This window comes from Triticum urartu, chromosome 7A, assembly GCF_056163025.1.
Source record: "Triticum urartu cultivar PI428250 chromosome 7A, HENAU_Tu73, whole genome shotgun sequence".
NCBI classification, from domain to species: Eukaryota; Viridiplantae; Streptophyta; class Magnoliopsida; order Poales; family Poaceae; genus Triticum; species Triticum urartu.
Window position 1 is genome coordinate 132,230,923 of NC_141879.1, and position 14,724 is coordinate 132,245,646.

Sequence of the window (14,724 nt, forward strand, 5' to 3'; positions counted from 1 at the left end):
GTCCACGCGTGATGGAAGTCGTTCCTTGACCATGTTGACCACGCCGCGCCCAGAGCACCAGGGCGGTGGACAACGGCGAGGCCTAGGAAGGGGACGATGGGGAGCCGGGGAAGACGCAGCAGTGGAAGCCCGCGCGGAGAGGAGTACGAGGGTTCACTGATTCAGCTGCGGTGTGAGGCTGCCGTTGCCGCAGGGCCTGGCCAGCGGTGGGAATAGTAGGGGGCGGTGAGGCCTCCGCGGCAGCACAGCCGGCCACGGGAGGCAGGAGCATGTGGCACGACCGGCGCTGCTTTGGGAGGCTGGAGCAAGAAGACCAGAGGTCGAAGAAGCACTACGGCTGTTGGATGGACATCGTACGGTCACTGGAGCTAGAATCGTTCATATTGACTAAAGTTGACAAAGGCCCCTATCCCAGTCAAACTTAGTAGGCCCTCAAGTCAGCCTCCCACCATGGTGGGTCCCAGCTAGCAGGGGGAGTATTCATTTTTTTGTGCGTAATAAGGAGGCACTTCCGATGGGTCCGAACTGACAGCGGGGGCAACGTTTTTTTCGCGAAATACGCTGGCCCATCCGGTGGGTCCCAGTACTCAAGGGGGAAACATTTTTTGCGAAATAAGGTGGACCGTCTGGTGGGTCCCTTCTATCACGTGGAGGAATAATTATTTTGCACGTAATAAGGAGGCACTTCCTTGCGGCCGCCTGGACCCAGCTATCAGCCTCTCCACGTACAATACTCTTTTGATGGAAGTCGGTCGTTGACCACGTTGACCACGCCGCGCCGAGAGCACCATGGCGGTGGTCTGGACAACGGTGAGTCCTAGGAAGGGGACGACGCGGAGCCAGGGAAGATGCAGCAGTGAAAGCCCGCACGGAGAGGAGTACGAGGGTTCACTGGTTCGGCTGCGGTGTGAGGCTGCCGTCGCCGCAGAATAACAGGGGGTGTGGGTGAGTAGAGGGATGGCCTGGCCAGCGGTGGGAGTAGTACGGGGCGGTGAGGCCTCCGCGGCATCACAGGCGGCCACGGGAGGCAGGGGCACGCGACACGACCGGCGCTGCTTTGGGCGGCTGGAGCAAGAAGACCATGGGTTGAAGAAGCACTACGGCCGTTGGATGGACATCGTACGATCACTGCAGCTATAATCGTTTATATTGACTACGCTGACAAAGCCCTTGGTAAGCGTCAACTTAGTAGGCCCACAGCTCGGATTTGGCAGAGAACATATAGCCCATTTGCGATTTGTAAGAATGTGCAGCCCATTTTTTAATTCTAATGGAATTTACTACAGCCCATTTACAGTTTGTTAAAAGTACATCCCAACTTATAGCTAGGACAACGATTAATAATTTCAAACAACCGCTGAAAACAGAATTCCAAAAAAAATTCCCATATTTTGATGGGATCCGAAATATTTTTATCCGAAATTTCTAGTCAGGTTAAATATAATTTCAAAATAAAGTTGTATTACGTTAAAATCCAACGAAATATTGCACGCGCACAAGTAATGAAATTAAAATTTTTTAAATTCCAAGAATAATATATTTTTAAACTAATTACGTGTTGGGTGCATAGTAACTATCCAGTTATTATAATTACATCCCATTTATTATTTCTTAAAGTCCATTTTCTTGTTAAGCCTAACGCATACCTCCTAGGAAAGTTTGCAGCCCAGCGGGGCGGAGAATAACAAGTTGACCCGGATATTGTGTACAACAGTCGGCCCAGTTGCATTGCTGATGTTGAAAAAAAAGGCCTGTGTAGTACAGTACAACCTAACATGGTTACTCAGCCCACATTCAGGGACGCCGGAAAGGCCCAAACAAGGCTTCTGTACAACTTTTTGAAGTCACTAAGCTCAATTAATAACTTAAGAAAAAAGTAGTGGAACCTAACTAAAAGTTGTCACGAGCAAATAAATAATTCAACGGGTCCCACTTGTGCTTGTGCGCGTGTGTGTGCGTGTGTATGTGTGTGTGAGAGAGAGAGAGACCCATCGTTCGATGCTCGTAAATACATCTTTCAGCCATATGCATTGCTGCTGCTCAGTAAAAACTTATATAGTTGACACAATCATATAGAACATCATAGCACACTGAACTTGCATACGAAAATTTCACGCAGGCGGCACAATCAGGATGGAAGCAGTGGATCGCTACGGGAAGGGCTATGTTGAAACCAACGAAGTCGTACATAACGGTTCATCGTCTTTATAAATGATGGGGAAATATCTTGAATGTTGTGCAAACAAAACAGACAGACAACACAATAAGTTATGCTAGCACATTAAGTTGATGTACAACCCTTTCTAAAAAAAGTTCAGGTACAAAATTAGAACAGGAAACAATCAAATGTACTGGCATATCAGTGCTTCACACCCATAGCTTGGATTTAACTAGTATCTGACAATATTCAGTTGTTACCTCAAATTAGAGCCCAGCCTTTTTTTCAGGAACTTTTGAGAGCCCGACCTGAGAGTCATAATTGATCTGTTTGACATTGCGTTACTACTCGGCCCATATTCAACGACACCTCACTGGCCCAAACAAGTGTACATCATCGAAAAGACACCGAGCTCAAATTATATAACTTGAAAAAAGGAGATATACTCTGAACACTAGAGAATGGTGATGCCCTCATTTAGCCCACTAGTAGTTCGAGACAATAAACAGTTCGAAACAACGATATATACAACATTCAAAACCTGACTAGTGACTACTACTGACATAAACAGCAAGATATGATAGTTCATAAGAAGTCCTGCTACACCACCAAAACGCACCCATCTGCAACGCTCAGACTCTCGTGATCCAGACAAGAATGACATTCTAAACAGAAGCAACTATTACATAGTAAGAGTGACATAGACAAGGATGACCAAATGACAAGGAATATGCATAACAAAAGAAAGAACTACCCATCCAAAACCAGCAGCAAAGACAACAAAGTCATTCGAAGAGATGATCCAACACCATCATAATTTGCAGCCCCACTTCAGTGACCAGTGATCCGGAGACACCAGTACTCCACCCTTTCGATGCAACAGCCCAATTACCTATCAACCTGAAGGCTTGAACCACATCACTGCCTGTCGTAATTGAGACATCCAAGGATCAAAGTTAATCCAGATGGCTTTGTCATTCTCACCTTCTTTTGGCTGCAGGCTGTATCGTTGACAATCAGGGGAGTTTGCTCCCGAACTCCTAGGGCTCGCCGTGTAGACACAGTTTTCCATAGCAAACAGAGCCTCTCTGCCATCAAGGTCCTTGCCAACGGTGATCTCCTGGTTAATCGGATAATTGAGTCCGAGAAACAGAGAGTGTGAACCAAGGCTGTTTACCCGCCTCCAACTAAAAAAATCCTAAAGGCCCCAACAAGCTGGTATCCTCCTCATAGACGTAACAGCCACTGTCCGGATACTCACGTATTACACGGTGCTTGTATACAGTGGGGTTTTGCAATATAACTTTTCCGGCTCATGTGTCCGAATGTTCATCAGTCTTTTGCCGTCGTCTGATCGAGCGAGGAACCAGTTGTGCTTCCCTGTTTTTGGCAAAGGTGGTGTGATTACAAAGGGAAGTAACTGTAGGGACACTGCATCATAACAAAAAGGACATGCATTGTTAATGTAAGATCAGCATTGTTCAGAGTATGAGTAGGATAATGCAAGAAACAACATTGATATGTCCCTGTTGGAACTGGGAGGAAAATACAGGGAAATGTATACTGGGTTCGAAAATATAGAAGTGCCATGCATGGTTATACTCATGTTATCTCGCAATCGATTCTTCACAGGAAACTACCATGTCATGCATGTTATGTAATCATGTTCTGTCCTCACAAACAAATTCTTCAAGGTAACTAACAGACCATGCATTGTTATATACTCGTGTTCTGTGGGAAACTTTTTTGTGAGGATATTATTCTAGCCATTGATTGCTGAAGGGCGAATATAGGTATGTACACATGGTAAGCATTGCAGGATTTCACTACTTCCAAATATAGAGTTCTCCATATGCACATTTACTTCCCTAATGTATGGTTAGATGAAACCAACAGTGTGGTGCATGTTTCTACATCATGAAAATGAGGAAACTAACATGGCCATTGATACACACTCATATTTAGTAGTAGTATATAGATTACTGTAAAATAAGGATAATATCCATATATTCCTAACCGTTTGATTATTCAGGGTACAAATTGGCTGTAATGACATGGTCACAATCGCATGAATTAACTCATTCCAAATATAGCTGATTTACGGTGTCTCTAATACATTGCCATAGTTCTACTCAAATTCTGCTCAAACAGGGATATGCCAATCATCACAAAAAGTTCAAATCGTGTCATGGCGTCATCGTTAACATGAGACGGAAACAACTTACACGCGCCGTCCAAGCAATATGTGGTGCCATCTGCTTTGTTGAACGTGTAGATGATGCCATTGTGTTCAATAGCATCACAGAAGTGTGTATCAGCTTTGACGATGATCCACTGTGAGCCGAGTTGTCTCCAGCTAAAGAAGGCACCGGCGTAAAGATAGGCGATTCCGCGGTCGAACAAGGCAATTAGCTTGAAGTCTGCGTAATTCACATGTCGTGTGGGCACTTGGCAGATTACAATCTTCTGCAAAACAAGGTCCGTCCAACTGATGTAGTAATCTAGATGACTTGGACCATGATGGTAATACTCTATATAATCCAACGGAGGAAGGATAATCTCATGGGAGGTCTGGAAGTTCACGAGCACCAACTTTTTACCATCGCAGCCATCCAGTGGGAGTTCATGCCGACCCAGTACATACCTGCCAAGAAGTTTCGGGTGATGGTGATCGGATAGATGTCGAGGGAAATGATGTACGGCGACCCACTACATACCTCCAAAGAAGTTTTGGCTAATGGAGATCGGATTGAAGTTGAGGGGCATCATGCACGCTTCCGTATCATGGTGAGCCAATCTCGCAAGACCAGATAGCAGCAAGTAGGGTGTCTTGAGAAGCTTAGGCCTCGCTTCAACGATGGCCGTGTGCATGTCCCTCGAGCATGCAGCCAGCCGCAGGGCGCTCAACATATCCATACACGAACAACAGAGGTCGAGGATGTCACTGGGGAGATTGCTCCAATCGCGGGTCATATGGATGCTGCGCGGTTCGCGTTCGGCCATGGTGGAGTTTGGAAGGGGGCTTGATTTATGGGGGAGAAGGATGTCGGTGCTGGAAAGGCTAGCGAGGGAATAGTGGTACTGGGGGAGGCGAGTGAGGTGACGGTACACGGGGGCACAGCGAGATGGAGACGGAGACGGAGACAGAGAAGGAGATGGAGATGGAGTGGTGCTATGGGAGCAGAGAGGGAGACGAGGTGAGGCGCCAATGTGCTGTACATCGGCGGTGACGGACTACACAGTGCATAGGGTGAGGCTGACTTTGGTAACCCGAACACGCCGCCTGGACTAGTGTCAGGCGCAGGGTGTTGTCACTTCACTGTGAGGACCGGATGAATAGTATTTTGACCATCAAGTGTACCACAGTTGTACTACTACTAGTAGTATTAGTAGGAACATGAGTACTCCAGTATTGTATAGCGGAAATAGGTCTCCCGTGCTAGCATGCCTGTTCACTTCATCGTTCAGGTATCATCCATATTGCGAGCAGAACCAAATTCTCGTGCATGCCCAATCAACGCCCTACCGTGATACATGCAGTGGTCGTTCTGGTGCATCATGAACGGCATGCAGATCGTTCCACACTTGAGAAGAGGAAAAATGGAAAGGTAGAACGCGGCAACAGAGGAAGAGAACGCTGGCTAACGAGGCTGGGAGGGGATCGAGCAGGAAGTTAATGCTCCATGTCTAAAGGTTTTGGGAAAACCTGATTTTCATAAGGTGACTTATACTCACCTAAACGGAGGGAGTATTCCTTAACCTGAGAATGTTGTGTCTCCCACTCACGCGCTCAAAAAAAACTATGACACATTTTTTTATCTATTTGCGTAGGTCCCACCTATCAGGGAGGATGGGCACGTACACGAACAGGTACGACTCATCAGTCTACCCGCATAGCCTTTTCGTTTAGTCTACCTAGCCATCTAATCAACTTCCTGCACACCACTTCTCCCATTTACTTCTCCATCGGGAACCGATTCTCCTCGGCTTCTTCACCTCCCCTACGTCTTCATTTGCATCCAAACCCCACTGCGTTCACATTGTTTTAACCTCTATAAATAATCATCTACTACTTCAGTTAGACTAGCCATCTAATCCTAATTTTCCAAACCATAGCCCTCCGTTCCAGCGGTTCCAAATGACGAAAGAGATCGAGATGCAGGTTTTTATCGTCCAACATGTCCTCGCCGAAGGCTCGATGTGCATAGTTGCCACCGTCACCGTCCACCCAAGGGTTGTTCGGCAGTGGATCAACAATGTATCCAACTCCCTCGAAAAGGTAGAGACGAGGGTCATCAGTCTCGACGCAGAGTACACGGAGCGTGCCCCTGGGAAGATCCAACGCGTCGCCGTCCTTCAGCTGTGCCTCGAAGATGATGTTTTGGTGTACCACATCATACACACGCCCTCCATACCAGGTGAGATTCACGATTTCTTGTCTCGGGAGGACGTATATATACTTCTGTGGGGCATCCATAAGTGGGGACAAACAGAAGCTGGAGTCGTACAACCTTGATTTGAAAAGCATCACTGACCTACAAACCAGAATCAAAATTCCAGTAGAAGATTGTGATAAACAGACACCATCCCTATTCGACATAGCAAATTTTGTGCTCGGTACAAATCTTCAGAAGGGTCACGAGACAGTGGCATTAAGGTCGTCTAGATGGGAGAATTATCCCTTGACGTACGCGGATAAAATATGCTGCCCTCAATGCCCGTGTGAGTTTCGAGATAGCTGCAAGGTCCAAAGAGCTTGTTGCGAAGCCGTCTCCCACAGAGAATGAGAACAACAACAACAACAACAAGAAGAAGAAGAAGAAGAAGAACAAAAGGCTGCACCAGCAGGAGGGCATTATGGATGGATGAACTATTTCCTCTCTTGTAAAAAAAGTTATTCCCTCTCGGTGTCTATTGATATAGATGGACTATTTCGATGGTGTGCATGTCTTTGGAACAGAGTAGTAGCGTGGGTCCGCTTGACTACAAGGAACTATTTATCCGTATATATAGCTTTCTCTGCTGCTCCTTCCAGTGATCGGTATGTAGTGCATGTGTCCGTAGACATGACAACTTGTCCATGGAAGTTCAACTACGGCGACCATCACGTTTCATCTCGCGATTCCCATGACGCCTCTCCAACCCACGGCACCACGTCCCCCGACGTGCGCCTCACCCCTCTCAGCCGCACCGCCCCTCTGCCTTTGTGTGCATGACATGTGGGCCACCTAAAATGCAGCGAGCATCAAGTTTCTACCACAGCCACCCGCGATTCCCATGACGCCACTCGAACCCATGAAACCACATGTCCCCCGACCTGTGGCTCACCCCTCTTGGCCCCACTGCCCCTCTGCCTATGGGAGCATTACATGAGGACCAGTCACCTATCAGGTCCACATGTTATTGACTCAAAGGTAGGTGTAGTAAGGCACTGAAGCTCAGTCCCAATGGCCCTGAGAGGGAAATGTAACTCCTGCGCCAGGGCTTGTGGTGCTCCTGCAGCACGAACTCGTGGCAAACTCGAGATTTCTTTCTTTACATGCACGCAACGATTTAATGGACATTGTAATCTCAACATGTTATGGGGAGCTCTAAATTTGAATTTGAAACTTATAAAAAGAAAATATTCAAAACAAGTAAACTGGGAGAGAGGGAGTATATCGTAGGATGTGTCCCATACAAAATAAGTCCCCTCGTTTGTCACCACGAAGATGCGGTTAGAAAGGAGCACAACGTCTTCCTACTAGTATGGCAACAAATCGGCCACAGACAACATGGTCCGCCTTTGACCGCCATGTGCAAGGTTCGTGCTATCTTATTCAATCTCACCCTGGTTCCATCGTACCAATTCATGTGGTGGCCCGTTGCATGGCTGATCCCAATGTTGGACAAAGGTTCTACGGGAATGGTGTCAGCGTTTTAAATGTTGTGCAAATTGATGTTGGTACCCTCCCGTACATATGCAAGCCGATCTCCACTCGCACCGAGCCTAACCTGTGAAACAGTGGGCAGGGGGAGAATTAAGAAATGGACACGGAAGTAGTCTTTAGAATGCATTTACTACGTGATCAAACTCATCTTACCTGCTCATTGGAGGAAATCTGAGTGCCCCTCAACGCCGGCATCTCAAGGGGCGTCAACTTGCAACTACGACCACGCCGCACTGGAGAGACCCCCAAGGAAACATCCTTGTGCGTTCCATGGAACATCAAGATGCATTTGTATGAGTAGTTTATCTTGTGAGAGAAAAGGATGGACGAGGGAAGGCCTCTAGAGATAGAGATGGACACTACTACTACCAATGTGCTAGCCCGTGCGTTGCAATGGATCCAAAGTAGTAGAATAATACTTGTTCACGTGCTTGAAATATAAACACTCTAGTTTTGATATACATGTGTCAGCATACATGACAGCTTGTCCATGGAAGTTGCACCACAGCGACCATCACGTTTCTTGTTTCTACCACTGCCACACCCACACGCGATTCCCACGACGCCGCTCCAACCCACGGCACGACATCCCCCGACGTGGACATGGATCCTCTAACGTGGCTATCACTGCCTTGCCCTGCCTTTCCTTCGCTGACAGGTGGGACCCACGCTTATGGGTCCCACATGTCAGTGACAGAATGGTAGGATTGTTCACGTCAGGGGATCCTCATCCCCCCGATGCGCCCCTCATCCCTCTCGGCCCCACCGCTCCTCTGCCTTTGTGTGCATGACATGCGTGCTAGCTGAACTACGGCGACCATCAACTTTCTACCACAGACACACCCGATTGGACGCGGTTTGCCCGCTCCGCTGCTGTGCTCCGATCCGTACTCCCGCACCATCGAATTTTCATTCAGCGGCTGTGACACATTTCGTCCCGGGCATCAATCCTCAGCTGGAGTACTTATGTACTACAGGTAGTACCCACCGGTGTGGCCATCTACGCCTCGTAACACCCCGACACCCAGTCATGGCACGCTCGCCACGGCCACGGCCACGCCACCACCGGCCGGTTCATCACGAACGAGTGAGTCGCGAACCACGCCACCACCATGAGAATGACATGTGCGCCAGCCGCATTTAAGGTCCGCATGTCATTGACTCATAGGCCGGGCACTGAGCCACTGAAGTTCGGTCCCGTGGGCCCCGAGAGGGAAATGTAACTCACGCGGCAGGCCTTGTGGTGCTCCCGTAGTACGAGCTCGTGCCAAAACTGGAATTTGTTACTTACTACTACCAACTACTACTAGTAAGGTACACGTGCATTGCACGCATGAGATTCTGGTGGTTTGTGCATTATGCTTCTACATGTGGAGCTTTTTGGATTCTAACATGTGGCAAAATTGTTGGAAATATGCCCTAGAGGCAATAATAAATTGGTTATTATTATTATATTTCCTTGTTCATGATAATCGTTTATTATCCATGCTATAATTGTATTGATAGGAAACTCAGATACATGTGTGGATACATAGACAACACCATGTCCCTAGTAAGCCTCTAGTTGACTAGCTCGTTGATCAATAGATGGTTATGGTTTCCTGACCATGGACATTGAATGTCATTGATAACGGGATCAAATCATTAGGAGAATGATGTGATGGACAAGACCCAATCCTAAGCATAGCACTAGATCGTGTAGTTCATATGCTATAGCTTTTCTAATGTCAAGTATCATTTCCTTAGACCATGAGATTGTGCAACTCCCGGATACCGTAGGAATGCTTTGGGTGTATCAAACGTCACAACGTAACTGGGTGACTATAAAGGTGCATTACAGGTATCTCCGAAAGTGTCTGTTGGGTTGGCACGAATCGAGACTGGGATTTGTCACTCCGTGTAAACGGAGAGGTATCTCTAGGCCCACTCGGTAGGACATCATCATATGTGCAATGTGACCAAGGAGTTGATCACGGGATGATGTGTTACGGAACAAGTAAAGAGACTTGCCGGTAACGAGATTGAACAAGGTATAAGGATACCGACGATCGAATCTCGGGCAAGTACAATACCGCTAGACAAAGGGAATTGTATACGGGATTGATTAAGTCCTTGACATCGTGGTTCATCCGATGAGATCATCGTGGAACATGTGGGAGCCAACATGGGTATCCAGATCCCGCTGTTGGTTATTGACCGGAGAACGTCTCGGTCATGTCTGCATGTCTCCCGAACCCGTAGGGTCTACACGCTTAAGGTTCGTTGACGCTAGGGTTGTAGAGATATTAGTATGCGGTAACCCGAATGTTGTTCGGAGTCCCGGATGAGATCCCAGACGTCATGAGGAGTTCCGGAATGGTCCGGAGGTAAAGAATTATATATAGGAAGTGCTATTTCGGCCATCGGGACAAGTTTCGGGGTCATTGGTATTGTACCGGGACCACCGGAAGGGTCCCGGGGGTCCACCGGGTGGGGCCACCTGCCCCGGGGGGCCACATGGGCTGTAGGGGGTGTGCCTTGGCCTATATGGGCCAAGGGCACCACCCCCGGGAGGCCCATGCGCCAAGAGATGGGAAAAAGAGGAGAGTCCTAAAAGGGGAAGGCACCTCCGAGGTGCCTTGGGGAGGATGGACTCCTCCCCACCCTTGGCCGCACCCTTCCTTGGAGGAAGGGGCAAGAGCTGCGCCTCCCCCTCTCCCTTGGCCCTATATATAGTGGGGAAAAAGGAGGAGCAAACCAATCTAAGGCCTGGCGCCTCCCTCTCCCTCCCGTGACACATCTACCTCCTCCCGCAGCGCTTAGCGAAGCCCTGTTGGAATCCCGCTACTTCCACCACGCCGTCGTGCTGCTGGATCTCCATCAACCTCTCCCTCCTCCTTGCTGGATCAAGGCATGGGAGACGTCTCCGTTCCATACGTGTGTTGAACGCGGAGGTGCCGTCCGTTCGGCGCTAGGATCATCGGTGATTTGAATCACGACGAGTATGACTCCATCAACCCCGTTCACTTGAACGCTTCCGCGCGCGATCTACAAGGGTATGTAGATCCAATCCTCCCTCGTTGCTAGATGACTCCATAGATTGAAATTGGTGACACGTAGGAAAATTTTGAATTTATGCTACGTTCCCCTACAGTGGTATCAGAGCTAGGTCTATGCGTAGATTCTATGCACGAGTAGAACACAAAGTAGTTGTGGGCGTTGATTTTGTTCAATATGCTTGCCGTTACTAGTCTTATCTTGATTCGACGGCATTGTGGGATGAAGCGGCCCGGACCGACCTTACACGTATTCTTACGTGAGACAGGTTCCACCGACTGACATGCACTAGATGCATAAGGTGGCTAGCGGGTGTCTGTCTCTCCTACTTTAGTCGGATCGGATTCGATGAACAGGGTCCTTATGAAGGGTAAATAGCAATTGGCATATCACGTTGTGGTTTTGCGTAGGTAAGAAACGTTCTTGCTAGAAACCCATAGCAGCCACGTAAAACATGCAAACAACAATTACAGGACGTCTAACTTGTTTTTGCAGGGTATGCTATGTGATGTGATATGGCCAAAAGGATGTGATGAATGATATATGTAATGTATGAGATTGATCATGTTCTTGTAATAGATGATCATGGAGCCCCAAGATGGAGATCAAAGGAGCTACATGATATTGGCCATATCATGTCACTATTTGATTGCATGTGATGTTTATCATGTTTATACATCTTATTTGCTTAGAACGACGGTAGTAAATAAGATGATCCCTCATTAAAATTTCAAGAAGTGTTCTCCCCTAACTGTGCACCGTTGCTACAGTTCGTCGCTTCGAAGCATCACGTGTTAATCGGGTGTGATAGATCCTTTCGTTCACATACAACGGGTGTAAGCAAGATTTACACATGCAAAAACACTTAGGGTTAACTTGACGAGCCTAAGCATGTGAAGACATGGCCTCGGAACACAGAGACCGAAAGTTCGAACACGAGTCGTATGGAAGATACGATCAACATGAAGATGTTCACCGACGTTGACTAGTCCGTCTCATTTGTTAATCGGACATGGCCTGGTCGACTCGGATCGTGTAATACTTAGATGACTAGAGGGATGTCTAATCTAAGTGGAAGTTCATAAGATGAACTTAATTATTCTGAACATAGTCAAAAGGATTTTGCAAATTATGTCGTAGCTCGCGCTTTAGTTCTACTGTTTAGTTATGTTCCTAGAGAAAAAAATTAGTTGGAAGTTGATAGTAGCAATTATGCGGACTAGGTCCGTGAACTAAGGATTGTCCTCATTGCTTCATAGAAGGCTTATGTCCTCAATGCACCGCTCAGTGTGCTGAACCTCGAACGTTGTCTGTGGATGTTGCGAACATCTGACATACACGTTTTGATAACTACGTGATAGTTTAGTTAAACGGTTTAGAGTTGAGGCACCAAAGACGTTTTGAAACGTCACGAAACATATGAGATGTTTTGAGGGCTGAAATTGGAATTTCAGGCTCGTGCCCACGTCAAGAGGTATAAGACCTCCGACGATTTTCTTAACCTGCAAACTAAGGAGAAAAGCTCAATTGTTGAGCTTGTGCTCAGATTGTCTGAGTACAACAATCATTTGAATCAAGTGGGAGTTGATCTTCCAGATGAGATAGTGATGTTTCTCCGAAGTCATTACCACCAAGCTGCTAGAGCTTCGTGATGAACTATAATATATCAGGGACATATATGATGATCCTTGAGATATTCGCGATGTTAGACACCACGAAAGTAGAAATCAAGAAGGAGCATCAATTGTTGATGGTTGGTGAAACCACTAGTTTCAAGAAGGGTAAGGGCAAGAAGGGATACTTCATGAAATAGCAATTCAGCTGCTGCTCTAGTGAAGAAACCCAAGGTTGAACCCAAACCCGAGACTAAGTGCTTCTGTAATAAAGGGAACAGCCACTGGAGCAGAATTACCCTAGATACTTGGTAGATTAGAAGGCTGGCAAGGTCGATAGAAGTATATTGGATATACATTATGTTAATGTGTACTTTACTAGTACTCCTAGTAGCACCAGGGTATTAGATACCGGTTCGGTTGCTAAGTGTTAGTAACTCGAAATAAAAGCTACGGAATAAACGGAGACTAGCTAAAACTGAGCTGATGATATGTGTTGGAAGTGTTTCCAATGTTGATATGATCAAGCATCGCACGCTCCCTCTACCATCGAGATTGGTGTTTGCGTTGAGCATAGACATGATTGGATTATGTCTATCGCAATACGGTTATTCATTTAAGGAGAATAATGGTTACTCTGTTTATTTGAATAATACCCTCAATGGTCTTACGCCTAAAATGAATGGTTTATTGAATCTTGATCGTAGTGATACACATGTTCATGCCAAAAGATAGTAATGATAGTACCACCTACTTGTGGCACAGCCACGTAAGTCATATCGGTATAAAACGCATGAAGAAGCTCCATGTTGATGGACCTTTGGACTCACTCATTTTTGAAAAGTTTGAGACATGCGAACCATGTCTATTGGTGTATATGCATGAAGAACCTCCATGCAAATGGACCGTTTTGTACTCGCTTAATTTTGAATCACTTGAGACATGCAAATCATACCACATGGGCAAGATGACTGAAAGCCTTGTTTTAGTAAAATGGAACAAGAAAGCAACTTGTTAGAAGTAATACATTTTTGATGTATGCAGTCCAATGAGTGCTGAGGCATGTAGTGGATGTCGTTATGTTCTTACTTCACAGATGATTTGAGTAGATGTTGAGTATATTTACTTGATGAATCACGAGTCTGAATTATTGAAAGGTTCAAGTAATTTCAGGGTGAAGTTGAAAGATCGTCGTGACAAGAGGATAAAATATCTATGATATGATCATAGAGATGAATATCTGAATTACGAGTTTGGCACAGAATTAAGACACTGTGGAAATTGTTTCACAACTAATACAGCCTAGAACACCATAGTGTGATGGTGTGTCCGAACATCATAACTGCACCCTATTGGATATGATGCATACCATGATGTCTCTTATTGAATTACCACAATAGTTTATGGGTTAAGCATTAGAGACAACCACATTCACTTTAAATAGGGCACCACATAATTCCGATGAGATGACACCGTATAAACTATGGTTTAGAGAAACCTAAGCTGTCATTTCTTAAAAGTTTGGGTCTGCGACGCTTATGTGGAAAAGTTTCAGGCCGATAAGCTCGAACCCAAAGCGGATAAATGCATCTTCATAGGACAACCCAAAACAGTTGGGTATACCTCCTGTCTCAGATCCGAAAGCATTAAAGGATTGTTTCTAGAATCGGGTCCTTTCTCGAAGAAAAGTTTCTCTTGAAAGAATTGAGTGGGAGGATGGTGGAGACTTGATGAGGTTATTGAACCGTCTCTTCAACTAGTGTGTGGCAAGGCACAGGAAGTTGTTCCTGTGGCACCTACACCAATTGAAGTGGAAGCTTATGATAGTGATCATGAAACTTCGGATCAAGTCACTCCCAAACCTCGTAGGATGACAAGGATGCGACTACTTCAGAGTGGTACGTAATCCTGTCTTGGAAGTCATGTTGCTAGACAACAATGAACCTACGAGCTATGGAGAAGCGATGGTGGGCCTGGATTCCGATAA